This window comes from Oncorhynchus kisutch, linkage group LG6 (genome assembly GCF_002021735.2).
Source record: "Oncorhynchus kisutch isolate 150728-3 linkage group LG6, Okis_V2, whole genome shotgun sequence".
NCBI classification, from domain to species: domain Eukaryota; kingdom Metazoa; phylum Chordata; class Actinopteri; order Salmoniformes; family Salmonidae; genus Oncorhynchus; species Oncorhynchus kisutch.
The window spans coordinates 41,789,276-41,816,971 of NC_034179.2; the positions used below are offsets into that span (position 1 = coordinate 41,789,276).

The following is a 27,696-nucleotide window of genomic DNA, read 5'->3' on the forward strand; positions in this document are numbered from 1 at the left end:
TGGCGCACAATGGGATTGCCTTGCAATTCTCCAGCTGTATCCACTGAAAGCGCGCGAGGTTCAAGGCACGAGTGCATGGGCCACGGGATGGGTCTCAGAGCCACGCACAGAAAAAAGACCTAGCCCATGGGGAAGGAGGAGGAAAGGGGTGTGGAGCCCCACCCCGCCACACTGGGTAACACAGAGCAACTCTTTAAGGGGCATTGCACTAATAATGGAGCTGACTAGGGAAACGTTCCCACTGTTCTAGCAGGTAGCGGTAAAATAGACTTGCTTAGATGGAGAGTAGGGGGAGAAACGAGAATCACATGTATTTCTATGTTAGGTTCTAAGTTAAATATTATTATTATGTATCACATCCGACCGTGATTGGGAGTGTCCCATAGGGCTGCGCACAATTGGCCCAGCTTTTCTCTCCCTCTAAAAACAGAAATACATGTTTTGACCTTTACAAACATTATTTTGGCCTTTTATGAGATTACAAATCACTAAAAAAAAATTTTTTTTAATGAAATAACAAAATATGGTTATAGATTATCAAGTTGATGGCACAGTCATATAGCCGGTACCTACATAAGGCTGAGCGACTCACTGATTTATGGCTTTGGATCTAAATAAAAAAATACCAGCATTTCTCCAGATATAGTCTTTAATAAAGAAATGTTTTGGTTATCCTGACCTGGACACCATGTACAGTATTATAAAAGCTCATTATGGGCTATTAGCAGAACAATATTCCTTTACCAACATCTCTGTATTTCAATAATTGTGGATGGGGCCTCCCCAGTTGTGCAGCTGTCTAAGTCACCGCATTGCAATGCAAAATGCATTGCTCAAGATACCTGTGCCAGCCGCCACCGGGAGACCCATGAGGCGGCTTTTGGTTTTAATTTAGAATCCTCTTTATGTAATTATTGGCGGAGAGTCGCATCATATTTTTCAATATACTGTAGGCAACATGAGTCTCACTAGTGTTGAGTAATGTGCTGTTAAAAGTGGTGTAGGTCTTATTTATAGAGCATAATGAAGTTCCATCCTAACGGAAACCCAGAGGGTTTATTCGTTATTCTTGGAACAGAAACACCATAAGTCAAATTAATTAAGCAAGTACCACTCAAAATTTTGAACACACACTCATTCCAGGGTTCTTCTTTATTTTGACTATTTTCTACATTGTAGAATAATAGTGAATACATCACAACTTTAAAATAACACATGGAATCAGTTAAGAACAAATTCTCATTTACAAGGACAGCCTAATCCTTCCTCCCCGTCGGGGAATTGAACCCTGGTCTCCAGCGTGCCCGCACGACAAGGTGATTCCTTAGATAAATAGCCCCGCACTGTAGCCTACTCCCGACTGTCACGTTGTACAGAGACATATTTTCCATTCCATCCTAACAGAAACCGAGGTTTTTTGTTTTTCTTGGAATAGAAACACCATAATATTAAATTAAATGAATTGTTACATTTCTTAAAATCAGTCCCATATACAAAGTTCTTACAAAACAAGGTTTATAAAATCTCTAGTACAGCCATTATTGAAGGCTATCAAATGCTTCTCAAAGATGCACTCTGGTGGTCAAACTAGCACTAATAGTACCAGTGGTTCACACTTAAATAACTTGCCATTGAATTCTGCAGCACCATGCAAGTTATGGTGCAGTACGCTGCAACTTTTAAAGGACAAACCACTGTAGTAATATCTAACTATTCACAACAATACAAACAAATCTAAAATAATGGAAGTAAGAAACACACTGCTCAAAAAAATAAAAGGGAACACTTAAACACAATGTAGCTCCAAGTCAATCACACTTCTGTGAAATCAAACTGTCCACTTAGGAAGCAACACTGATTGACAATACATTCCACATGCTGTTGTGCAAATGGAATAAACCACAGGTGGAAATTATAGGCAATTAGCAAGACACCCCCAATAAAGTAGTGGTTCTGCAGGTGGTGACAATGGACCACTTTCAGTTCCTATGCTTCCTGGCTGATGTTTTGGTCACTTTTGAATGCTGGCGGTGCTTTCACTCTAGTGCTAGCATGAGACGGAGTCTACAACCCACACAAGTGGCTCAGGTAGTGCAGCTCATCCAGGATGGCACATCAATGCAAGCTGTGGCAAGAAGGTTTGCTGTGTCTGTCAGCGTAGTGTACAGAGCATGGAGGCGCTACCAGGAGACAGGCCAGTACATCAGGAGACGTGGAGGCCGTAGGAGGGCAACAACCCCTCAGCAGGACCGCTACCTCCGCCTTTGTGCAAAGAGGAGTAGGAGGATCACTACCAGAGCCCTGCAAAATGACCTCCAGCAGGCCACAAATGTGCATGTGTCTGCTCAAACGGTCAGAAACAGACTCCATGAGGGTGGTATGAGGGCCCGACGTCCACAGGTGGGGGTTGTGCTTACAGCCCAACACCGTGCAGGAGGTTTGGCATTTGCCAGAGAACACCAAGATTGGCAAATTCGCCACTGGCGCCCTGTGCTCTTCACAGATGAAAGCAGGTTCACACTGAGCACGTTTCATTATTATTTTTTAATAATGAATAATAATATTTGACCTTTATTTAACCAGGCAAGTCAGTTAAGAACAAATTCTTATTTTCAATGACGGCCTAGGAACAGTGGGTTAACTGCCTGTTCAGGGGGAGAACGACAGATTTGTACCTTGTCAGCTCGGGGGTTTGAACTCGCAACCTTCCGGTTACTAGTCACACACTCTAACCACTAGGCTACCCTGCCTGACAGATGTGACAGTCTGTAGACGCCGTGGAGAACGTTCTGCTGCCTGCAACATCCTCCAGCATGACCGGTTTGGCGGTGGGTCAGTCATGGTGTGGGGTGGCATTTCTTTGGGGAGCCGCACAGCCCTCCATGTGCTCGCCAGAGGTAGCCTGACTGCCATTAGGTACCGAGATGAGATCCTCAGACCCCTTTTGTGAGACCATATGCTGGTGCGGTTGGCCCTGGGTTCCTCCTAATGTAAGACAATGCTAGACCTCATGTAGCTGGAGTGTGTCAGCAGTTCCTGCAAGAGGAAGGCATTGATGCTATGGACTGGCCCGCCCGTTCCCCAGACCTGAATCCAATTGAGCAGATCATGTCTCACTCCATCCACCAACGCCACGTTGCACCACAGACTGTCCAGGAGTTGGCGGATGCTTTAGTCCAGGTCTGGGAGGAGATCCCGCAGGAGACCATCCACCACCTCATCAGGAGCATGCCCAGGCGTTGTAGGGAGGTCATACAGGCACGTGGAGGCCACACACACTACTGAGCCTCATTTTGACTTTTAATGTTTTAAGGACATTACATCAAAGTTGGATCAGCCTGTAGTGTGGTTTTCCACTTTAATTTTGAGTGTGACTCCAAATCCAGACCTCCATGGGTTGATACATTTGATTTCCATTTATCATTTTTGTGTGATTTTGTTGTCAGCACATTCAACTATGTAAAAAAAAAATGAATATTTCATTAATTCAGATCTATGATGTGTTATTTTAGTGTTCCCTTTATTTTTTTGAGCAGTGTATATAAATATTAGGACAAGCAATGTCGGAGTGACATTGCCTAAAATACAGTAGAATAGAATACAGCACATAACGTAAACTCACTCACTTTTGTACATCGCCTTGGTCTGTACAATTGACCTTATTTTAGCACCCCAAAAACGTAATACTTCCAGATCAACTGTAATGTCAATACCATTGTAAAGCACAATTTTGCCCCTTTCCAACAAAATTAATGACATGACCTCCACGCTGCCCGTTTCTGCATAATTCAAGAAGGCAATAAGCTCCGTTGGGTCTTTTTAAAAATGGCAGGTGGGGAAGCAAAACTAATGCCTGATAGTGAGAAGGAGAGGAGATGTGGGAAAACTGAATTTTTTCCACTCGATCTGTTCAACTTATCGCCTCTAAAACGTAAATAAATCACTATAAAGAGTTTATATAATGTGTCATTATATACCTATTTGAAGGGTTGTGTCTTATTTGAAAATCGGGTTTTTAGGGCGGTACTAAAGTGATCTTCAGAAGTAAACAGCGGCTTTGAGAATGATGATCGCATGCAGTGATGACACAAAAAATGACTAGGTATCCCCCCAAACCCCCGTCACTGCCCATTTCTTGTTTTTAAACGATGAGAGAAGTGCTACCCCTGGTGGAGAGAGATCGTACGACAGAAATAGTTGCTTTATGCGTGCTATACGTTACGGCATGACGCGTCACGATGTAACGGAGGGCCAGTTTTTTTTCAACTTTTCTCCAATACTATAAAGCCATTAATTATCATGTCGATCAACACTTGAATAGAAAAGTAGTTCACACCCCAGATTTAGGAGTCAACACAGTTGCTACAGTCTTTCTTAGTTTTCTTCGTAGCCTCGCTTGAATGTCGTGGTTGTGCACATTTGTACGGAATGGGGTGAGTTTATGTTACATATGAAATGAGTAAAGCAGTATGTAGACATTCAAGTGACTAGTGTTTCCTTGTCTATGTATATAGGGCAGCAGCCTCTACGTGCTAGTGATGGCTATTTAACAGTCTAATGGCCTTGAGACAGAAGCTGTTTTTCAGTCTCTCGGTCCCAGCGTTGATGCACGTGTACTGACACCACCTTCTGGATGGTAGCGGGGTGAACAGGCAGTGGCTCAGGTGATTGATGTCCTTGGTCTTTTTGACCTTCCAGTGATATCAGGTGCTGTAGATGTCCTGGAGGGCAGGTAGTTTGCCCCCGGTGATGCATTGGGCAGACCTCACTACCCTCTGGAGAGCACTGTGGTTGCAGGCGGTGCAGTTTCCGTACCAGGCGGTGATACAGCCCAACAGGATGCTCTCAATTGTTCATCTGTAAGAGTTTGATAGGGTCTTAGGGGGCAAGCCAAATTTCTTCAGCCTCCTGAGGTTGAAGAGGCACTGTTGCGCCTACACCACAGTGTCTGTGTGGGTGGACCATTTGTTTGTCAGTGATGTGTATGCCGAGGACTGTGAACCCCGTCAATGTGGATAGAGGTGTGCTCCCTCTTCGGTCTCCTGAAGTCCACGATCAGCTCCTTCCTTTTGTTGATGTTCAAGGTTATTATTTTTAGGGTTATTTTTACTAGCCCCGCCTTGGCCCTCACCTCCTCCCTGTAGGCTATCTCGTCATTGTTGGTAATCAGGCCTACTATGGTTGTGTCATCTGCAAACTTGATTACTGAGTTGGAAGCGTGCGTGGCCTCGCAGTCATGGGTGAACAGGGAGTACAGGAGGGGACTGAACATGCACACCTTGTGGAGCCCCTGTGTTGAGGATCAGTGAAATGGAGGTGTTGTTTCCGACCTTCACCACCTGGGGGTGGCCCATCAGGAAGTCCAGGACCCAGTTGCAGAGGACGGGCTTCATACCCAAACTTGATGAGCTTCGGAGGGTACTATGGTGTTGAAGGCTGAGTTATAGTCAATAAACAGCATTCTTACATAGGTATTCCTCTTGTCCAGATGGGATAAGGCAGTGTGCAGTGCAATTATGCTTGCATCATCGGTGTATCTTTTGGGGCGGTAAGCAAATTGAAGTGCGTCTAGGGTGTTGGGTAAGGTAGAGGTGATATCATCTTTAACTAGCCTCTCAAAACACTTCATGATGACAGAAGTGAGTGCTACGGGGCGATAGTAATTTAGTTCAGTTACCCTTGCATTCTTGGGTACAGGAACAATGGATGACATCTTGAAGAAAGTGAGGGCACCAGACTGGGATAGGGAGAGATTGAATATGTCTGTTAACACACCAGCCAGCTGGTCTGCGCATGTAGGACGCGGCTCGGGATACCGTTTGGGCCGGCAGACTTGCGAGGGATAACATGCTTAAATGTCTTACATCGGCCACAGAGAACCAGAGCCCACAGTCCTTGGTAGCGGGCCGCGTCGATGGCACTGTGTTGTCCTCAAAGCGGGCGAAGATGTTTAGCTTGTCTGGTAGCAAGACGTCGGTGTCCGCGACGTGACTGGTTTTCCCTTTGTAATCCGTGATTGTCTGTAGACCCTGCCACATGCGTCTCATGTCTGATCCGTTGAATTGCTACTCCATTTTGACTTTTGTACTGTTGTTTTGCCTGTTTGATTGCCTTACGGAGGGAATAACTACACCGTTTGCATTCAACCATATTTTTAAATCACCCATTCAGATACTGACTAACTCCTTATTTAGAATGTCAGTGACCTCACTGGCTTTGGGTGCATGTAGAGAGTGGAATCATCTGAATACATAGTCATTCTAACTTCTTGTAAGAGCAGTGGCAAATCATTTGTGAAAATATTTAATCATTTCACAAAGGACCCAAAACAAATGTACTGACTGCAGACTCCACAAGATATTAAGTGCAATTGCAGTCTGACATGTATTGACTCCTAACCTGATATGTAGGCCCTATGGCTTCTTCACAGGCCCAGTCCTACCATATTTCAATATTCTTTTTATGTAGGCTGACAGCCTTCTTTGTTTCATGGCTTTAAGCCTCTTGCTAGTGGTCACCCTGCTCAGCGTGTTGGAAAATGCTAAACTGTACCACTGAGACATACCATTTGTCCCTCTTTCTCCCCCTCTAACCTGGCATTTTATGTTACGCTACTTCTCTGCAAAACTATGGCAATCGGTTTGACAGGGCGAGCCATGCATATGTGAGGAGAGCCACAAGCTCTGAAGCTCAGACTAGTCGACCTATATGTGACAGTGTGTGTGTCTGCGGAAGATGTGTGAGGAAACTGTCAACCCAGACACCTACAGTATAAAGCCCTCTACAGCCTCTGAAAGCCCCCTAGAGTTCTCTCAGCCTTAAATTCCTGAAATAGCATGCCTTTGTATGGTCTTCGTCACAAGACACATCAACTGAAAACATAAATATAATGTAATGCATGATAATCCAGCTATGATTTATGAAGAATAAAAGCAGGGTTGAGTGTAGCAGGTGATAGGGGCCATTAAAAACAAAAACACACTCAGCACCTCTGTCGGGACAGTGTGAGGCAGGGGGGGTGGGGAAGGTGCTGTCAGCCTCAAACAAAATGTTAGTGGATGTAGGTGAGGCAAGTGTGTGGGGGTAGAAGGTGAGCGAGAGTGCAAGAAGCAAGCAGACTGTGGTGAAGATTGTAGCACTCCCAGGGAAACTCCGACACGCTGCTCAGCCAATGTGTCGGTGGCCTTGAGGTCAGTGGTGGCGGTGGGCTAGCTATTTTGAGAATGACAAGTATTCAAGTTTCATTGGTGGTATGTACGGTATACACCATCCAACGAAATGTATATCATAGCCGATGTTCATTTGGCTGGCAGTTAAGCTATTCAAAATATTTACACACTTTAAAAAGCATGTAGGCAAAGTCTAGGCCTAACCTGAAATGTGAAAGTTTTAAAGCTCTATTGCTGTTTGAGAACAGTTAAATTTTTTCCTGTACGCCAGCAGAGAAATGACCACCTTTACAGGGTATGATAATAGCAGTGACTAAGCAGCCAATCCAGTCCTACATTAACAAAATGATCCCCAATGGTGGGCTTTTGACTTCACGTGAATGCAAGGAATGTAGTAACTGCAAGAGGGAGAGAGAGAGACATGGACAGAGCAAGCAAGAGACTGACAAGAAGAACGAAGGCAAGAAATAATGATGGAAAGCACAAGGATGCAGGAGAGACCAAGAACGAGTGAGATCTGAGTGCCCAGCCGGGCAGCACATCAATGGGCTTTTGTAAAGCAGATGAAGAGAGCCATGCCATTTACCAGGGGCACTCAGATGGTTCTCACCCGCTCCGGGCAGCCGGTTGGCATGGGCCCGAGGCACAGCATGCCAGTGACAAGTGTTACTGTCTATGATTAAAGAAACGCAAGGAGCCAAGTCAAACACTCGCTGTAAGGAGGGGGTTGCTTTAGGCATGGAGATCTGGTGTGAAGTTCCTCTGAATGGCCTTCAAGCCCTTACACAGAAACGTCCACCGTACCTGACTTTATCATACAGATGTACGAGCTACCAATTTGCTTTTAGTTTTTTTGCACCTTACATATGGAATGATCTCAAAATCTAAAACGGGATGTTTTGGTGGCTCAAGGGAAATTCAAACAGCAGATTGATGTTTGAAGAAAGTGTTTGTTTTCTATGACGGTTTTGCTTTTCATAGTGTATTGAGGTGTATGTGTACATTTTTCTGAAAAAGCATGAATCCTCATGTCTGCTCCTCCCAGTCAAAAGAGGAAGACACAAGGGCTTTATTTATGACGTCATGATGACTTCCTACTAAATTAAGTGACTTATATTGACTTGTAAAATAACCAGACCAAACCAGCATCTCTTTGAGTCACTGATTTCAAGTGATAATATTCTGTTTGTTGAAAATGTTTGTGGGTTGTGTCCGGGGTTCAGGCGGGTCACGGGATAACATTGTTAAAAATCATTAAATGATTATGCTGTGAATGTATTTAAAATTGGTCCCAGGAGCCCATACTCAAACCTACATTCAGTTAAAATGTTTTGAAGGTTTTTGAAATACATTTTTTACTCATTCTTGGGTATTTACTCAGTCCACCTGGCCGTGCTGCTGCTCCAGTTTCAACTGTTCTGCCTACGGCTATGGAACCCTGACCTGTTCACCGGACGTGGTTCCTGTCCCAGACCTGCTGTTTTCAACTCTCTAGAGAAGGCAGGAGTGGTAGAGATACTCTTAATGATCGGCTATGAAAAGCCAAATGACATTTACTCCTGAGGTGCTGACTTGCTGCACCCTTGACAACTACTGTGATTATTATTTGACCATGCTGGTCATTTATGAACATTTGAACATCTTGGCCATGTTCTGTTATAATCTCCACCCGGCACAGCCAGAAGAGGACTGGCCACCCCTCATAGCCTGGTTCTTCTCTAGGTTTCTTCCTAGGTTTTGGCCTTTCTAGGGAGTTTTTCCTAGCCACCGTGCTTCTACACCTACATTGCTTGCTGTTTGGGGATTTAGGCTGGGTTTCTGTACAGCACTTTGAGATATCAGCTGATGTACGAAGGGCTATATAAATACATTTGATTTGGTCTAAGTATATTTTTTCACCACTCAACCCATATGGTGGGTCGCGACTCAGACATCTTTTAATTGGTGGGTCATGAGGGACAACTTTTGGGATGCCCTGCTTAATATCTTACAAAACAATAAGGGGAACAGGACATGGTTTCCCTCAGAATGGTGGAATTTGCCAACATTAGGCTCAATTTGGCCCTCTGACAAATTAGACCGAAGCCAGAAAAGTCCACATTTTGTGAGTAAACCGATGAGCAATCAATTTCACTGTCTCGTTCTACAATGAATAAATAACTATCGTAATTACTTCTTTTTTTTACGAGCCACAAATCCATATTAGCACTGGTCTCATTCCCTCAGTGAATGCATTGTAGGTGTACTACTGCCACTTACTCCTGGATTCTAATCAGTTCACATAATCAAACCGCTACACTTAAACCCAAGTCAACAACAGCCATGTAGAAATATTTTCAAAATGTATCAGGTGCCACACAGTAATAAGTACAAGGGATTACATTGTTACATGCAAAGCATTAGACCATGACAATTTGAGCCCAATGCTAGCTGGGTTGTAGGCCTATTTACTTTGAACTCTTTTAGCTGCCCTAAAAGACAAACCCAAACCAGGCAACAACAAATAGATGCAATTAATTCACACCTAAAAAATGGGTTGAGTGCTCAAACATAATCAAGTGTGTGACTACTGGGAGTTGCCCAGACAGATGTTTGCTTTTCCATGCTGGCGATGAGATAGAGTGATCGCGGAACTAATAGGCCCAGTCCTATCGAAATAAACATTTTTGAGCACTGTCTGGAAAACAGAGATTCATCTCTCAAAAAGGTTAGCAAAGGCCCTTTGGCGTCAAAGAGAGAGAATAAATCTAGTAAATAAGAAAATTATTACAGATGACAAAGAATGATGTCCAAGCTGTGAGGGGCTTGTATTGAGGAGATCCACTCTGCTGCCCTTTCCCTCTCTTTCCCTGCTTGGAATGGCCCAATTCTGTCATGCCTGGTTTTCTCAATAATTTTTCCTGCATCATAGGATATCCGGCTACAAAAAATTGTCCGTTTTGCTGATGACTAACTGACGCCCCATTAACTGGTTAACAAAAGGTTAAATTTGTTTGAAATAGTAAAATGATCAATGACGTGACCAACAGAAAATACAGAAGCATCCAACTGACATTTTTCATTCAGACCTTAATAGAAAGATGCAACAATGGCAATCCTATCGTCTTGACAGTTTAAACATTTTCTTTTTCAATTGCTTGGAAACAGTAGTAAGCCTAGGGTATCCCATCTAACTATAGCCGATTGGCAAATTGTACACAATATCCAACAATTGGAAAAATATTGTAGCATAAAACAAAGCTGTTGGAGTGGCTGCCAGCTCTCGCTGCCCGAAAGGTGATATCCTACTCAAACTAGGCTCTATTTGCAGTGTGTGTAAATAAGCGTACCCATTAAGCCCACTTCCAAGATTTTCTGCTGTTTAATGTCTCAACTAATTCAGCTGGTTGTTATATCCATAACATGTTTTATTCTAAACGATATTAATCACAGACGTTTTATTAATGTTATTGGCAGTTTTGCAAGTTCCCACTAGCAGCCAATTCCAAAGCCACAAAAAAACTTGAGTTGAGGCTACCCTCAGATACACATTTTGCAGATATTTTTAGCAACCTCTCAGGTAAGTGATCATACTTTCAAATTGAGATTAATGTACTGATATACGCAAATAACATATTTCATTACCCATTATTTCCAATTGCACGTCACAGCAGCAACATAACTTGCTGAAGAGATTTCAGGCATTCACAGCTAGCATTTTGTCTTATTTTACTGTTAAATGAACCTTGCATTGTTATACATAAATGACATTTGTGTAAATTTGACATCTGTTGGGCTTACAGGGTACAGTAGCACAAAAAGCACTCAGTCCACACAGAATGAAAATAACAAATACATAATTGTTCAATGCTAACTGTCTAGTGTATACTCATGCTCCAAACCAATAGTTTCCAAATATTCTATGAGTAGACTTAGCTATTCTGTCCTTTTCACCAAAAATAACTGTTGTTCCTATTAAGCCGGTTTCCGTTGAAACACATGGGGATGGGGTGATGATATCCCTAAAATTCAATGAACATGAGCATAATTTTTTGTTGTTGTTCAGATTTAAGTTGATTTGAACACACAACTAGAGTTCTGCATATTATGCATCTAGCCCCGGTGTCTTTACCAAGATCAGAAACCCCTGTACGCTCTCCAAGATGTTTGGCTGGACCTGTAGTCGTTGATGCAGAGAGGAGTTTGAGATCAGGGTTGAGGGTTATCAGGGATAGAAGACCTACAAGTGGTGGACTAAAATGTTAACAAATGAGGGACAAGATGACTATTGGGTAACTACTCATGCACTTTTGGTTGGTGGCATTGTCATACTGTAGTGTCTTTCACCCAGGCGATTTTGTTTTTTGGTCCAACACCTGTACCTTTTCTAAACACAGTAGAGCGGAAGAGTTGAAACAGTCTTCAGACAGGCTTTAGGAAGACAAGTTGAACTAATTAACAAGACAGCAGCACCGCAAATGTGAATCATCTTTCAGATTAGTCATTGAAAAATGGTGTTATGGTCTTTGCTCATCACTTAGCCAGTGTGGGTGCAGGTTTGTGTTCTAACCAAGCAATAACACACCTGATTCAACTGTTCATGTCTTGTTTAAAGTCTATGACTAGTTAATTCAGGTGTGTACTGGTTGACAAGAACAAAAGCCGAAGTCCACATTGATCTCTGTGGAAACAATTTGACCCCCGTTATAAGTGCTACTTTCATGATGAATAGCAATTATCAGTTTATTTAATAACTTTAGGGGAGATTGTTATAACCCAATTTTACACAAGAAATGTACATTTTAAACATTTGCACCCTTGGGCTTAAAGGGTACAATCTGTACACATTAAGCCCAGTCTGGACTTTTCACATATTTTATCAAATTGTAAGTAAAGTCATAAAAAAATCATGACAGATCAATCTTTAATTTGAGGTTTTTACAAGAATTAGGGCAGTGAATGTTAGAGATGTCTACATTTAGATGTCCGTGAGCTTAATAGGTACACTTACCCTGCATAGCGAACACAAATCAAATTGAATTCCAATAACATCATGCAAATTAACCTATAATCCGATAAGCATGACTAGTTAGTTTATTAGCTGCCAAAAGAAATGTAACGGTTAACCATTCAAATCCCTAGAGTTCGCACATTCACAAGTGCCTCGAGTTTGAGTGGTACGAGTTGCGTGTTTAACATAATGTGCATTTGTATTATTTCACGCTTACCTGCACATGTCCTCTATCATTTCAACTGAACATACCTGGAAGGAACACAAAGTGAAAGACGTAATACAAGAGAGGCCGGTGGAGGACCACAACACTTACTATAATGCATGAGATGCGTCCTGGGTAGAATTTATAACACATTAACGTAGAAGATTCATGAGCGGATGCATAAAGAAAAACTGGTAACTGATAATCCGCTTTCACATAGTGGCATACAGGAGGGAAATCTACAGTTACTCAAACAAGCGCTGTAGCACATATTATGCTACAAATAAAATATTGCCAATGGCACGTTGCAGTAACTACACAGTAATACCTCAGGCCTCATCTATATATTAATACTAATGGCTTCAGATACGATGGAACTTGTCATTAGGAAATTAAACTCTGGGTGGGGGGGGGGGGGGGACAACATATAAAAAAAACACGTTCCTTGCCAAACCAAAGCGAGAAAAGCATGCATTTTAGTTTGACTGTCAACACGACAGATTAATCATGTTGGTCTCAATCAAATGCTCAAATAGCTATAGGCTACGAAGTGCATGAAAGACTCATTGGTTAAAGCAAGGGTAGGAGGTAAGCACATCATACTGAGATGGGAATTAATGCAGTAGAGCTCAATCAGTAAATAAACCCAACATACGGGTCAGATTTGACACAATTTGCGTAATGCACCGCTCCTCCTAATCCTGCACCGTGTTACGGAAATTGATCTCGAAATGTCGAGATCAATTATTAAAATCAAGAGACATCATAGTTTTGTACATACAAAGATTAAACAAAGCATTGTGACCAATAACGTATCTGACAACACTAAAACTTGGTAGGCAATTCAACATTCTGCGTAGGTTTGGGTTGACTAAACGGGTCAGCCTCTAAAAGAGATTTCTCATGTGGCTCCATGCTTGAGTGAACATCTTGGCCAGACAAAGCATTAATCTACCAGCCACACTGTAAAAGACTAAGCCCTAAACCAGGGGTCTGCCCCCAGGGTATGACCTGTGACACCATGTCAGTGATTTAGCATTTCAGCACTAGCTTTCACAACAAGACACAGAATTTGGACAAGGAATGCCTAACTGTAATTACATTTTTATCAGGCTTTGTTGAGAATTATTATGGATCGTTTTCCCTCGACTGAGAATAGACTAATTCTCAATTGAATTTTGTGTTAAGGGACTTCAGGTGCAGAAGAAAATATTTGAATACATGACATTTATGACGCTAGGCTTCATAGAAAATACGTGTAGCTCAATTGTCAGTCGATGGTTTGTAGTTCTCTAAGGGACCGACTCAGACTTAGGTGCCCACTAGTTTTAAGCTCTTCTCTCAGTATTCGGTGTTCAGACTTACCGTATGCAGGTGCGTCACTAACTTTGGGTATGGCCCACAAGCTCAATTCAAACGGAAAGCGTATTTTAAAAAATTATTATAATAATTTAAAGGGTGCGAACGAGCGTGCTCACAATGGAAGTAGCATGCATGAGTGAATGACAAAACCCATGATGTCCCAGGTGTGCTCAATTGGATTCAGGTCTGGGGAACGGGCATGCCAGTTCATAGCATCAGTGCCTTCCTCTTGCAGGAACTGCTGACACTCCAGCCACATGAGGTCTAGCATTGTCTTTCATTAGGAGGAAACCAGGGCCAACCGCACCATCCTGGATGAACTGCACTACCTGAGCCACTTGTGTGGGTTGTAGACTCCGTCTCATGCTACCAGAGTGAAAGCACCGCCAGCATTCAAAAGTGACCAAAACATCAGCCAGGAAACATAGGAACTGAGAAGTGGTCTGTGGTCACCTGCAGAACCACTCCTTTATTGGGGGTGTCTTGCTAATTGCCTATAATTTCCACCTGTTGTCTATTCCATTTGCACAACAGCATGTGACATTTATTGTCAATCAGTGTTGCTTCCAGTGTATGTATGTATGTATGTATGTATGTATGTATGTATGTATGTATGTATGTATGTATGTATGTATGTATGTATGTATGTATGTATGTATGTATGTATGTATGTATGTATGTATGTATGTATGTATGTATGTATGTATGTATGTATGTATGTATGTATGTATGTATGTATGTATGCATGTATGCATGTATGCATGTATGTATGTATGTATATATATATATATATATATATATATACAGTGCCTTGCGAACGTATTCGGCCCCCTTGAACTTTGCGACCTTTTGCCACATTTCAGGCTTCAAACATAGATATAAAACTGTATTTTTTTGTGAAGAATCAACAACAAGTGGGACACAATCATGAAGTGGAACGACATTTATTGGATATTTCAAACTTTTTTAACAAATCAAAAACTGCAAAATTGGGCGTGCTAAATTATTCAGCCCCTTTACCCTCAGTGCAGCAAACTCTCTCCAGAAGTTCAGTGAGGATCTCTGAATGATCCAATGTTGACCTAAATGACTAATGATGCTAAATACAATCCACCTGTGTGTAATCAAGTCTCCGTATAAATGCACCTGCACTGTGATAGTCTCAGAGGTCCGTTAAAAGCGCAGAGAGCATCATGAAGAACAAGGAACACACCAGGCAGGTCCGAGATACTGTTGTGAAGAAGTTTAAAGCCGGATTTGGATACAAAAAGATTTCCCAAGCTTTAAACATCCCAAGGAGCACTGTGCAAGCGATAATATTGAAATGGAAGGAGTATCAGACCACTGCAAATCTACCAAGACCTGGCCGTCCCTCTAAACTTTCAGCTCATACAAGGAGAAGACTGATCAGAGATGCAGCCAAGAGGCCCATGATCACTCTGGATGAACTGCAGAGATCTACAGCTGAGGTGGGAGACTCTGTCCATAGGACAACAATCAGTCGTATATTGCACAAATCTGGCCTTTATGGAAGAGTGGCAAGAAGAAAGCCATTTCTTAAAGATATCCATAAAAAGTGTTGTTTAAAGTTTGCCACAAACCACCTGGGAGACACCAAACATGTGGAAGAAGGTGCTCTGATCAGATGAAACCAAAATTGAACTTTTTGGCAACAATGCAAAACGTTATGTTCGGCGTAAAAGCAACACAGCTCATCACCCTGAACACAACATCCCCACTGTCAAACATGGTGGTGGCAGCATCATGGTTTGGGCCAGCTTTTCTTCAGCAGGGACAGGGAAGATGGTTAAAATTGATGGGAAGATGGATGGAGCCAAATACAGGACCATTCTGGAAGAAAACCTGATGGAGTCTGCAAAAGACCTGAGACTGGGACAGAGATTTGTCTTCCAACAAGACAATGATCCAAAACATAAAGCAAAATCTACAATGGAATGGTTCAAAAATAAACATATCCAGGTGTTAGAATGGCCAAGTCAAAGTCCAGACCTGAATCCAATCGAGAATCTGTGGAAAGAACTGAAAACTGCTGTTCACAAATGCTCTCCATCCAACCTCACTGAGCTCGAGCTGTTTTGCAAGGAGGAATGGGAAAAAATGTCAGTCTCTCGATGTGCAAAACTGATAGAGACATATCCCAAGCGACTTACAGCTGTAATCGCAGCAAAAGGTGGCGCTACAAAGTATTAACTTAAGGGGGCTGAATAATTTTGCACGCCCAATTTTTCAGTTTTTGATTTGTTAAAAAAGTTTGAAATATCCAATAAATGTCGTTCCACTTCATGATTGTGTCCCACTTGTTGTTGATTCTTCACAAAAAATACAGTTTTATATCTTTATGTTTGAAGCCTGAAATGTGGCAAAAGGTCGCAAAGTTCAAGGGGGCCGAATACTTTCGCAAGGCACTGTATATATATATATATATATATATATATATATATATATATATATATATATATATATATATATATATATATATCTCAATGTCTGCCGATGCAGCCCCTCTCAGCCCCTCTCAGATTCTCCGCTGGGTGCGCAATATAAAATGCGACCAATAGGCTATTTAGTTTTTCTCAATCAAATGCTCAAATAGCTATAGGCTACGAAGTGCATGCTCGGAGAAGCACAGGGCAGAGTTATATTCCCACGATCGCTGCTGGGATGGTGGAAATTAAACTAGGCTGCATTACACACTGCAATGGATATTCCACCCCTGAGCCCCGGCCTGCTCTTGTTGATCAATAACTTGTTTGTGTGTTGCTTAACCAATGGCTGTGCTGTGTAGGGCTACGGTGGCAGTTCAGGAGTAGTCAAAGATTTCTTCCCCAAAAAATTGTTGACGAGGCATAGTCCAAAAAATATTCCACACAGACTAGCCAATGTTCTGTTCGAGAATTAGAGCACAAAGATGAAGACCGGAGGTCAACTTTGATAGCTTGCTCCTACTATAATTTAATTGATTAAAAACAACTTGTTTCTTGCCCATGATGTAATGCTTTTAGTATAAAGGCGATCTTTCCACCTCTACTCTTGTGTGCTCAGCCGTGTGTACTATCAAAATTCCTTTATTGCCATTTAATGCTGACAGGACGAATAACAGTTTCTAAAACTTCATATCTAAGGCCCTGGTCTGTCCAAGAAGTGAGGGTAAACAGTTGACATGTTCTCTCGTATCCACTTTGTTTTAATTATTATTTTCGGTATTGGGTGAGGGTCACTTGTTTCTTTTCAAGTGTTTAGGGAGGGTTTAGGTAAAATATATTATGTTGAAGGGAGTGCCATCCATTCTTTTTAATTGAGGTCCAATTTTCTCCATGTAACCCTTATTAAAAATAACTCACTCCCTAAGGCCATACAGTTTAAATTCTGCATAATGGCACAGCATTTCATACTTACCCTATGGGAAAGAGGCATAAATTCCTCTCATGTTATGCTTTTCAGTTTGCAGTCCTATGACTAGAACAATTGTCATTTATATTTACAAATTCCCCTTACCCAAACGGATAACTAATTTACCAAACGCTTTATCAATAGCTCTTATCAATGTATAAATTATAGCACATGGAGAATGACGTTATTAATATTGGGAAATCAGAACGTAGCCGTTTTTCCACCTGGAACTGACAGGTTGCTCAAGCTTATTCATGGTTTCCACGAGCGTAAAGGTGCACAAATTATACCGGAATTGAGTCCAGGTCAGAACATTTTAATCTGCAGACACACCTCTGCCACACCTCAATTTATGTGATCTCCACCCCCAAACGAATACCTGGCTGCCACAGGCATTTCCCCATGCTTAACTCCAAGGTCAGAATACACAGAGACAAAAATGCATAAAAAAATGTAATTAAGTTCCATTAATGAGCGCATAAATCAGGTCTGAATTCCACCCAAAGTGAATAGAGATCTAATTGCTATGATTTTTAACTGTGTTATGATTACAATTATAAACTGGGTGGTTCGAGCCCTGAATACTGATTGGCTCACAGCCGTGGTATATCAGACCGTATACCACGGGTATGACCATTTTTTTTTTTACTGCTCTAATTACGTTGGTAACCAGTTTATAATAGCAATAAGGCACCTCTGGGGTTTGTGATATATGGCCAATATACCACGGCTAAGGGCTCCGCGTTGGGTCTTGCACAAGAACAACTCTTAGCCGTGGTATATTGGCCACATACCACACCTCAGGCCTTATTGCTTAACTGAACACTCTAGACTATGTTATAAACATGACATGTAGCTTAACTGGTTCATGACATGTTTAGCCGAATGCACTGTGCATCAGTAAATAAACGATGAGAGCTGGTGGAATGCCTGGATTTTTGGTCAAACAATGAAATGTGTGCACGGCTCTGTTCATTTGAGAGAGGTTGCCCTACACTTGTGTATCTTGAAACCAGTGTTCTAGTGACAAATAATCTGAGTTACTATTGAGTAATAATGCACAACAGTCCAAGCCATCAGTCCTTGAGTCAATATGAAGAAAGTCATTTTAGTCGGGTTGGGTGTGCCATGATAATTGACCATAGTTACAGCGTGTAGGTTATTTAGGATTAAAAATATAAGGGAAAACATGCAATCACTTTTTAATTATTTTTACTGCTTATGTATAAATTGCAGAGTCCAAGTCATGTAGTTTAGAGTCCAGGATGGTAGAGTCCAGGATGGTAGAGTCCAGGATGGTAGAGTCCAGGATGGTAGAGTCCAGGATGGTAGAGTCCAGGATGGTAGAGTCCAGGATGGTAGAGTCCAGGATGGTAGAGTCCAGGATGGTAGAGTCCAGGATGGTAGAGTCCAGGATGGTAGAGTCCAGGATGGTAGAGTCCAGGATGGTAGAGTCCAGGATGGTAGAGTCCAGGATGGTAGAGTCCAGGATGGTAGAGTCCAGGATGGTAGAGTCCAGGATGGTAGAGTCCAGGATGGTAGAGTCCAGGATGGTAGAGTCCAGGATGGTAGAGTCCAGGATGGTAGAGTCCAGGATGGTAGAGTCCAGGATGGTAGAGTCCAGGATGGTAGAGTCCAGGATGGTAGAGTCCAGGATGGTAGAGTCCAGGATGGTAGAGTCCAGGATGGTAGAGTCCAGGATGGTAGAGTCCAGGATGGTAGAGTCCAGGATGGTAGAGTCCAGGATGGTAGAGTCCAGGATGGTAGAGTCCAGGATGGTAGAGTCCAGGATGGTAGAGTCCAGGATGGTAGAGTCCAGGATGGTAGAGTCCAGGATGGTAGAGTCCAGGATGGTAGAGTCGAGGTCCAGGATGGTAGAGTCCAGGATGGTAGAGTCCAGGATGGTAGAGTCCAGGATGGTAGAGTCCAGGATGGTAGAGTCCAGGATGGTAGAGTCCAGGATGGTAGAGTCCAGGATGGTAGAGTCCAGGATGGTAGAGTCCAGGATGGTAGAGTCCAGGATGGTAGAGTCCAGGATGGTAGAGTCCAGGATGGTAGAGTCCAGGATGGTAGAGTCCAGGATGGTAGAGTCCAGGATGGTAGAGTCCAGGATGGTAGAGGCCAGGATGGTAGAGGCCAGGATGGTAGAGGCCAGGATGGTAGAGTCCAGCAACTGAGGACATGAGTCGAAATCCATGACTACAAAATTGGTGCTAACCATCATCACCGAAACAGTCACACATCCCTGACCAACTGACCCACCTGTCCGAAAAACTTCAGTCAAGTAACCTTGGCCGCCCCGGTCTGCAGATTCCAATCCAATTACGTGTTGGATATTAGCGGGCTCACTAAAATCCAGCCCCGACCAGACAGCAGTCTCATCCAAACAGCACCCGCAGTGGCACATAACAGGATGGCAAAGGACTGGAGAAAGAGACTGGGCGCTTGGCAACTGCAGGGGGGGGGGGCTATGGATGGCAGACATATGGAATTGGAGTAAAAGCAGGTGGTTTCATATTTTCCATTACAGGGCCCATTTGGTTGATCATTTCCAGCAGACATAATGGCTAAATTGCAGACTAACTACTGGGAGGTCGTTTTTAGCCTACAGTCACAGAGTACAGAATATCAAATGGCTTGAAACTACCATCCAGCACCCGTTTAAGATTCTGAGGAAGCTGTCATTGATTACCAGTCCAGCTAAGAATGATTTACACTCTATCCATACCAAATTTGGGTTTTTCAATGTGCTATATATAGCCTAACACGTGAGAGCCTTAACTTATGAATTTCTCCTAGGGGTAGAGGGGGAGATTATGTATTTTCTTACAGAAATATCTTATTTTACGATCCAATAAGACTGCCACTGTCTCGATGGTTTCTGGACCTTGAGTTGCATTTGAAAACAGCCAATGGGTGTGTTGCGTGACTCTGTAAATTGCACCAATGCCAGCATCCACCTCGCAGCTTTCACAAGCCTCTTAGTCATGGCACATAGGGCAGGAACTGCAATCCCTCGCACAACACATCACCATTTGCATTTCAGTCAAATTAGGAGCAATAGGTAGAATAATAAGCCCTGGCTATCAGGCCTGGGACATAGGGACACTTTTCCACTTATGACTCACCGCTCAAATTGCCTCTTCTCCGCACAGCTGAAGGATCAGGCATGGTGGAGCTTGTTTTGAATAACGCTGCTGTTGGAAACCCGCTTGTTGGAAACCCGCTTGTTGGAAACCCGCTCGGGAGTTGATAAATGAGCAGATCCCCTCAAATAAAGCCTTCTGTTTGAGTGGATGGACTGGGAGAGGAGTGGGACGAGACACTGTCAAACAGGCTGATCCTCAACCTCAGAAGTGCTTCAGGTGGGAGCAGAGCTATGCAACGTGTCTGGCCAGCCAGTTCCTTCGTTGTTTTTATGAGCCCCTTCCACCTATGCTAACATACAGAAATGATGCATATTCTAATACTGCAGGCAGAATCGAGTGCATTCCTATCATCAAAACAAAGTGTTTTGTAGGTAGGTTAGTAGATTGAGTTTAGTTTGTTAGGATCCCCATTAGCTACAGCACAAGCAGCAGCTACTCTTCCTGGGGTCCAAAATACATGACAATGTGCATAACAGTTAGACAAGATCACAAGATATTACATTCAATTCTAAATCAAATATAAAACAATATATTGGAGAGAGCAAAAATAATATTTACATACTATTCATATATACAAAGAATGAAGAAAACATTAGGAACACCTGCTCTTTCAATGACAGACCAGCGGTCATCAACCTTTTGGGAGCCAAGATCACTTTCAGTAAAAATGCAAGCAGACAGATCGTTTTTTTAACAAGACTTAAGCCTCTGCAACATTGAACTATTAAAACAGTTTGTAGTAGGCTATATGCCAAATACATTATCCCCACATATTGCAGAGCATGAATTGCCCTGCCAATGTTGTTCTTCTCAGACCATTTTGAAATGAATTTTCAGTCTGAGGGAGAGAGCAGCTGTGAGGCTGCCTCTCACCCAACTCACCCTCCCTCTGTGAGAAAAGGGTGACACAGTCTTCCAGCTGATGGCGAAAGTCAAGTCACACGGCATTATTTCTGCCTCATGCACCAATTAAATGTTGTTACTCCTATGACTAGAGAAAATATTACTCAAAATGAAACCAAATATGAAAAATAAATGTTTAAAAAAGAGACAAGCCCCTAGTAATAACAACCCCTCATTCATTGCCGTGCTGGTTGTAAGTGAGTGGAAGTAGGGAGAACAAGCATTTACGGGTTATAAAAGTGTTGAACAAAGTGTTGACAGTACTGAATAACAACGTAAACAGATCTATCAGCTTGCTGGCAGCTCTTAGCAAACTGTTGGAAAGAAGGTTGTTTGACCAAACAACGATATTTCTCTATAAACAAATGGACAGATTTCCAGCATGCTTAGAGAAGGGCACTCAACATGTACTGCACTGACACAAATTACTGAGGATTGATAAGATGATTGTGAGAGCTGTACTGTTAGATTTCAGTGCAGCCTTTGATATGATTGACCATAATATCATGTTAAAACATGTGTTTTATGGCTTTTCGTGAATTCAGAGCTAGTAGAACAAGAGTTTCCTTTAATGGAAGCCTCTCTCATAAACATGTTTGATGGTCACACCCTTCATGCACAACTCCAGTTGAGGTTTAGGTCTAAGAGAATACTTTTAACTTCTTGCGTCGAGCAATCCCGTATCCGGGAGCGTAATCATAGCCTCAAGCTCATTACCATAACGCAACGTTAACTATTCATGAAAATATGAAATATATTCACTCACAAGCTTAGCCTTTTGTTAACAACACTGTCATCTCAGATTTCCAAATATGCTTTTCAACCATAGCTACACAAGCATTTGTGTAAGAGTATTGATAGCTAGCATAGCATTAAGCCTAGCATTCAGCAGGCAACATGTTCACAAAAACAAGAAAAGCATTCAAATAAAATAATTTACCTTTGAAGAACTTCGGATGTTTTCAATGAGGAGACTCAGTTAGATAACAAATGTTCATTTTTTCCAAAAATATTATTTGTGTAGGAGAAATCGCTCAGTTTTGTTCATCACGTTTGGCTAAGAAAAAAAAAATCCGAAAATCTCTTCAACGCCAAACTTTTTACCAAATTAACTCCATAATAACGACGGAAACATGGCAAACGTTTAGAATCAATCCTCAAGGTGTTGTTCACATATCTATTCGATGATAAATCATTCGTGGCAGCTGTGTTTCTCCTCGAAGCAAACGAAAAATACACGCAGCTGGAGAGTACGCAATAATTGCAACGGAGGACACCAAGCGCTCACCTGGTAGATGTAGTCTCTTAAGGTCAATATTCCAACGATTTGCCTACAAATACGTCACAATGCTGTCGACACCTTGGGGAAACGACAGAAAGTCTAAGCTCATTCGTGACCCATACACAGCCATATAAGGAGACATTGGAACACAGCGCATTCAAAATCTGGGGCACTTCCTGTATGAAATTTCATCTTGGTTTCGCCTGTAGCATTAGTTCTGTGGCACACAGACAATAGCTTTGCAGTTTTGGAAACGTCAGTGTTTTCTTTCCAAAGCTGTCAATTATATATGCATAGTCGAGCATCTTTTCGTGACAAAATATCTTGTTTAAAACGGGAACGTTTTTTTGTATCCATAAATTAAAAGAGCGCCCCCTATATCCAAGAAGTTAACCAAATACAATGTTTTTGGTTTTAGATGTAGTTTGGGATGCACGGTGTATTGGTAAGCATATCGGAATAGGACAATCTTAGCTAAAAATGCCAACGTCAGCCCGATGTCTAGTTGAACGCCGATGTGCAAAACTGATGTCAAAGCTGACATGCATACATACCTATATGACGTAATGACGCCACGAAAAATATAGCGCTACATGTGCAGCACAGCATTCCTAACCTAGCTGTGTGTGGATCAAGCTGTCAACAGCGAGACAACGCAAAGGCGCAATCCATTAACGCCAAGGTAATGGAATTCATTGCCCTTAACAATCAACCGTTCTCTGTTGTGGGTGATGTTGGCTTTCACCGACTGGTCGAGCACCAATACACATTACCAAATAGGTGCTATTTTACAGATGTTGCCCTACCGGAGTTACACAGTATTGTTGAAACTCACATCCATGAGCTACTTGCTATGGGCGTCACAGCTATGAGCTTCACGACTGACATTTGGAGCAGCTATGTCAGCCCCATGACATAGCTGCTCCAGTGGGTCGACGAGGATTTCCTACTGAGGAAAGCCATATTGCATGCTCAAGAATGTGCTGGTTCTCATACCGCTGCTGCCATTTCAATGGCATTTGAGAACGTTTGAAACATGAACACTCCTAGCTCCATTTGAACAACTGACTGGAGAAATAAGCTCAACTGCGTCTGCAGCAGATGTGATTGACACTGTCAATGCCAACACAGACCGTCGGGTTAACTTGGAAAAGTACTCTACTTTTCGGTGGCACTCTGAGCCTCTGTGTCGCTACCAGGCGCAATGCTAAGTATAAGGACCGTTACTTTGATGCAGACAACAGGGTATACGTGAAACATTACAGACAGCTGGAAATGGACAAAGTGACAGTGCGCACCGAGGAAGAGAGGACAAGGTCAGACAGAGCAGAAACTTCAGACTCAACAAATGAACAACTAAACAGCACAGCATGTAAGTGAAATAAATAGGTTTTGATTATGTTTTACTGGTAATGGGGACACACAAATGGCAACAAAATACCTTTTTAGTCTGTGTGTGTGTTGGTTTCAACTATTTAACTGTACTAGAAGGCTTAAAAGGCCGCTAAAATGTTTAGGAAGGAGCTAGCAGGAGGCGAGGGAGGGGCCGTGTAGTGTGTGTATGTGGCTGAGTGGCACGAGGAGATAGAGTAGCAACCAAGCCGACTCACACTAGTTACTAACTTCTAGCTGCCAAAGCAAGGTTATTTCGTCTTTGGACACTGTGCTATCTAACCTCCAAACGAGCTTCAATGCCATACAACACTCCTTCCGTGACCTCCAACTGCTCTTAAACGCTAGTAAAACCAAATGCATGCTTTTCAACCGGTCGCTGCCTGCACCCGCATGCCCGACTAGCATCACCACCCTGGATGGTTCCGACCTAGAATATGTGGACGTCTATAAGTACCTAGGTGTCTGGCTAGACTGCAAACTCTCCTTCCAGACTCATATCAAACATCTCCAATCGAAAATCAAATCAAGAGTCGGCTTTCTATTCCGCAACAAAGCCTCCTTCACTCACGCCGCCAAGCTTACCCTAGTAAAACTGACTATCCTACCGATCCTCGACTTCGGCGATGTCATCTACAAAATGGCTTCCAACACTCTACTCAGCAAACTGGATGCAGTCTATCACAGTGCCATCCGTTTCGTCACTAAAGCACCTTATACCACCCACCACTGCGACTTGTATGCTCTAGTCGGCTGGCCCTCGCTACATATTCGTCGCCAGACCCACTGGCTCCAGGTCATCTACAAGTCCATGCTAGGTCAAGCTCCGCCTTATCTCAGCTCACTGGTCACGATGGCAACACCCATCCACAGCACGCGCTCCAGCAGGTGTATCTCACTGATCATCCCTAAAGCCAACACCTCATTTGGCCGCCTTTCGTTCCAGTACTCTGCTGCCTGTGACTGGAACGAATTGCAAAAATCGCTGAAGTTGGAGACTTTTATCTCCCTCACCAACTTCAAACATCAGCTATCTGAGCAGCTAACCGATCGCTGCAGCTGTACATAGTCTATTGGTAAATAGCCCACCCTTTTCACCTACCTCATCCCCATACTGTTTTTATTTATTTACTTTTCTGCTCTTCTGCACACCAATATCTCTACCTGTACATGACCATCTGATCATTCATCACTCCAGTGTTAATCTGCAAAATTGTAATTATTTGCCTACCTCCTCATGCCTTTTGCACACATTGTATATAGACTCCCCCTTTGGTTTCTACTGTGTTATTGACTTGTTAATTGTTTACTCCATGTGTAACTCTGTTGTCTGCTCACACTGCTATGCTTTATCTTGGCCAGGTCGCAGTTGCAAATGAGAACTTGTTCTCAACTAGCCTACCTGGTTAAATAAAGATGAAAAAAATAAAAAAAATAAAAAATAATTATCACGGATTACATAGTACCTGTTTTGACTATCAAACCGAGAACAAAAGCTACCTAGTAGGCTGCGCTTTCCCCTTCCTTCACAATAACAACTCCATTGAAAGTATTAAGTAGCACCCTACCGGTTGGCTCTTGGTCATTGCAGCCTACCTGGTTCAGGTTGTCAGTCAACCTACCAGGGAAGTTACAAACAGCACAGGATTTAAATAAACAACATGTATTGATCACATCTTTACTAACGCTAAAGATATTTGCTTAAATCAGTATCCAAATCCATAGGATGTAGTGATCACAATATAATAGCCATATCTAGGAAAACCAAAGCTCCAAAGACTGGGCCTAATATAGTGTATAAGATGTCATACGAGAAGTTGTAATGATTCATATGTTGATGTAAAGAATATTTGCTAGACTGTGATGTGTAATGAGAAGCAACCAGAAGCTACACTTGACGAATTTATGAAACTACTTATTCCAGTTACTAATAAGCACACACCCATTAAGAAAATTACTGTAATAACTTAAATCTTCTTGGATTGATGAGGAATTAAACATTTGTATGGTTGAGAGGGATGAGGAAAACATTTGTGTTTGACCAGATACAATGCTATTTCACAGTAGAGGTAGACCAATTAATCGGAAAGGTCGATTAATTAGGGCCGATTTCAAGTTTTCATAACAATTGGAAATCGGTATTTTGGGCTCAGATTTTAACATATAAATTTAAAAAAATTTAAATGTATGAGCTCCGAAGCACACTTTAAAAAGATTTGTATGAACACGCTGCAACTGGATCTGTAACTGTTCTTAAAATATATATATTTTTTAACATCACCAATTTGACATTGTACGATTTCTCTTAAATGACGATAGATAAATGGCTGGTTCGTTTTTTTATTGACACCGGAGGTTCCTTTACTTTGACGTGAAGCGGAAAAATTATTGCTCTATTTTCATTTTGGACCTCCAATCCCAGAAAAATGGCCATAACTCAAAAACCGTTGAGGCCTAGACACCATCTTGTTCGGGGCCAACTGCCCATTATGCCAAACCTATGGTCACCAAGTTTCGGCTTCGAAATATTTTCCGTTTAGGAGATAAGGCCACGTCATGATTTGTGATGTTTTGTACATCTGCAATATGATTCCATTCGCTCTCTTGTGGGATTTACCGGGACAGCGGAAAAATGACCAACATTTTATTCTTTTATAAAACAGAAACCGAATGTCCTAGAGAGTTTGTTTGATGACTTCCTGGAAGATCCGGCCCTGCCGCACGGCCCGACGCCGTCCGCGAATTTTACAAACGTTTTCAGATGTCTAGTAAGGGACCGTACATTTGCAATGTGGTCTTTCTCACTAACCATATGGCAAATGTCAAAATGCTCCCTTAAGGTATGTAAGAAACTTCATCTTGAGAGGACAACCGGCCAATGTTCAGGTCACCCAGAAAATACATTTCTGTCAGCATTAGAGACCTTGTCTAACATCACACAGGAGTACACTGGGTTAAGCTGGTATGATAGTTCTAAAACTAGAAATAGCAAGTGAGTCTGGTGAAAGGGAAATACTGGAGATGAAGAAACTATTTTCAAATGATGCTTGCAGGAGACTTGACATTCTAAACACTTGCCAGAGCTTAGGACAAATGTCGTAGCATCCTCTATCCCCATTCACCTCTAAGTGTGTGAGTGATGAAGTCATTACCTGAAGGTGTTGCTGTCCCACAGTTGACCCTTTAGAAGGGAGTGGGATGGAGTCCAAACCAGAGACTTGAGACAGAGGATTACTAATATCCTGGCAGATATTAATGAAGAAAAAAACAAAGGGAACATAAATAAATGACAGACTTATTCCATCAGTGTGGTGAGTTAAGACAACCAGAAATCAGACAGGCCAGGTAGGCTACTTCTTTGCATGCTCAGCCGTGCACACTCCCTCAAGACAAAGAAACTTGCTCACATGGAGAACTACAAACAAAAAGACAATGAACAATTTACAAAATTAATAAATTATGGTTATGAAATAAACAAAAACGTGTTTCTCACAAGTGTCAAATTGTGAACTCTGCAAACAACGTTTCCACTTCGAGAATGAAAATGGTAAATTAATTAGGAGACATTGTGTGTGTGTGTGTATTTATTAATGTCTGTCAAGTTATTGTTTAGTGCTAAATGTAATTCAATTGCATTGTTATATTGTGGCCGGAAACAAAAAATATAATGACATTATCTTTACACATTTTTGATGCTTTTAACCGACAGCCAAAACTCAATAATCAGCTAGGCCGATTGGCACACACGCTGCCTATGAAAGACTTCCTCATGCCATTTCTCTCCTGTTCTATTGGTTTTCATATCAACTTTTCCTGGCTGTCCAAAAGCACAA

At 42.2% G+C, this 27,696-nt stretch overlaps 1 protein-coding gene across 4 annotated transcripts in view; it reads right to left on the minus strand.

Annotated features, from left to right (window-relative positions):
* Positions 1 to 27,696, minus strand: part of arhgap32b (Rho GTPase activating protein 32b) — a 220,648-nt gene that overhangs the window by 163,066 nt on the left and 29,886 nt on the right. Inside the window, exon 2 of one of the 4 annotated variants that reach the window (XM_031826760.1) lies at positions 27,016 to 27,105. The exons of the other annotated variants lie outside the window; for them this stretch is intronic. The gene's annotated coding sequence lies outside the window, so the exon portion shown is untranslated. The remainder of the gene's footprint in view (positions 1 to 27,015; positions 27,106 to 27,696) is intronic. 4 annotated transcript variants of the gene reach the window in all.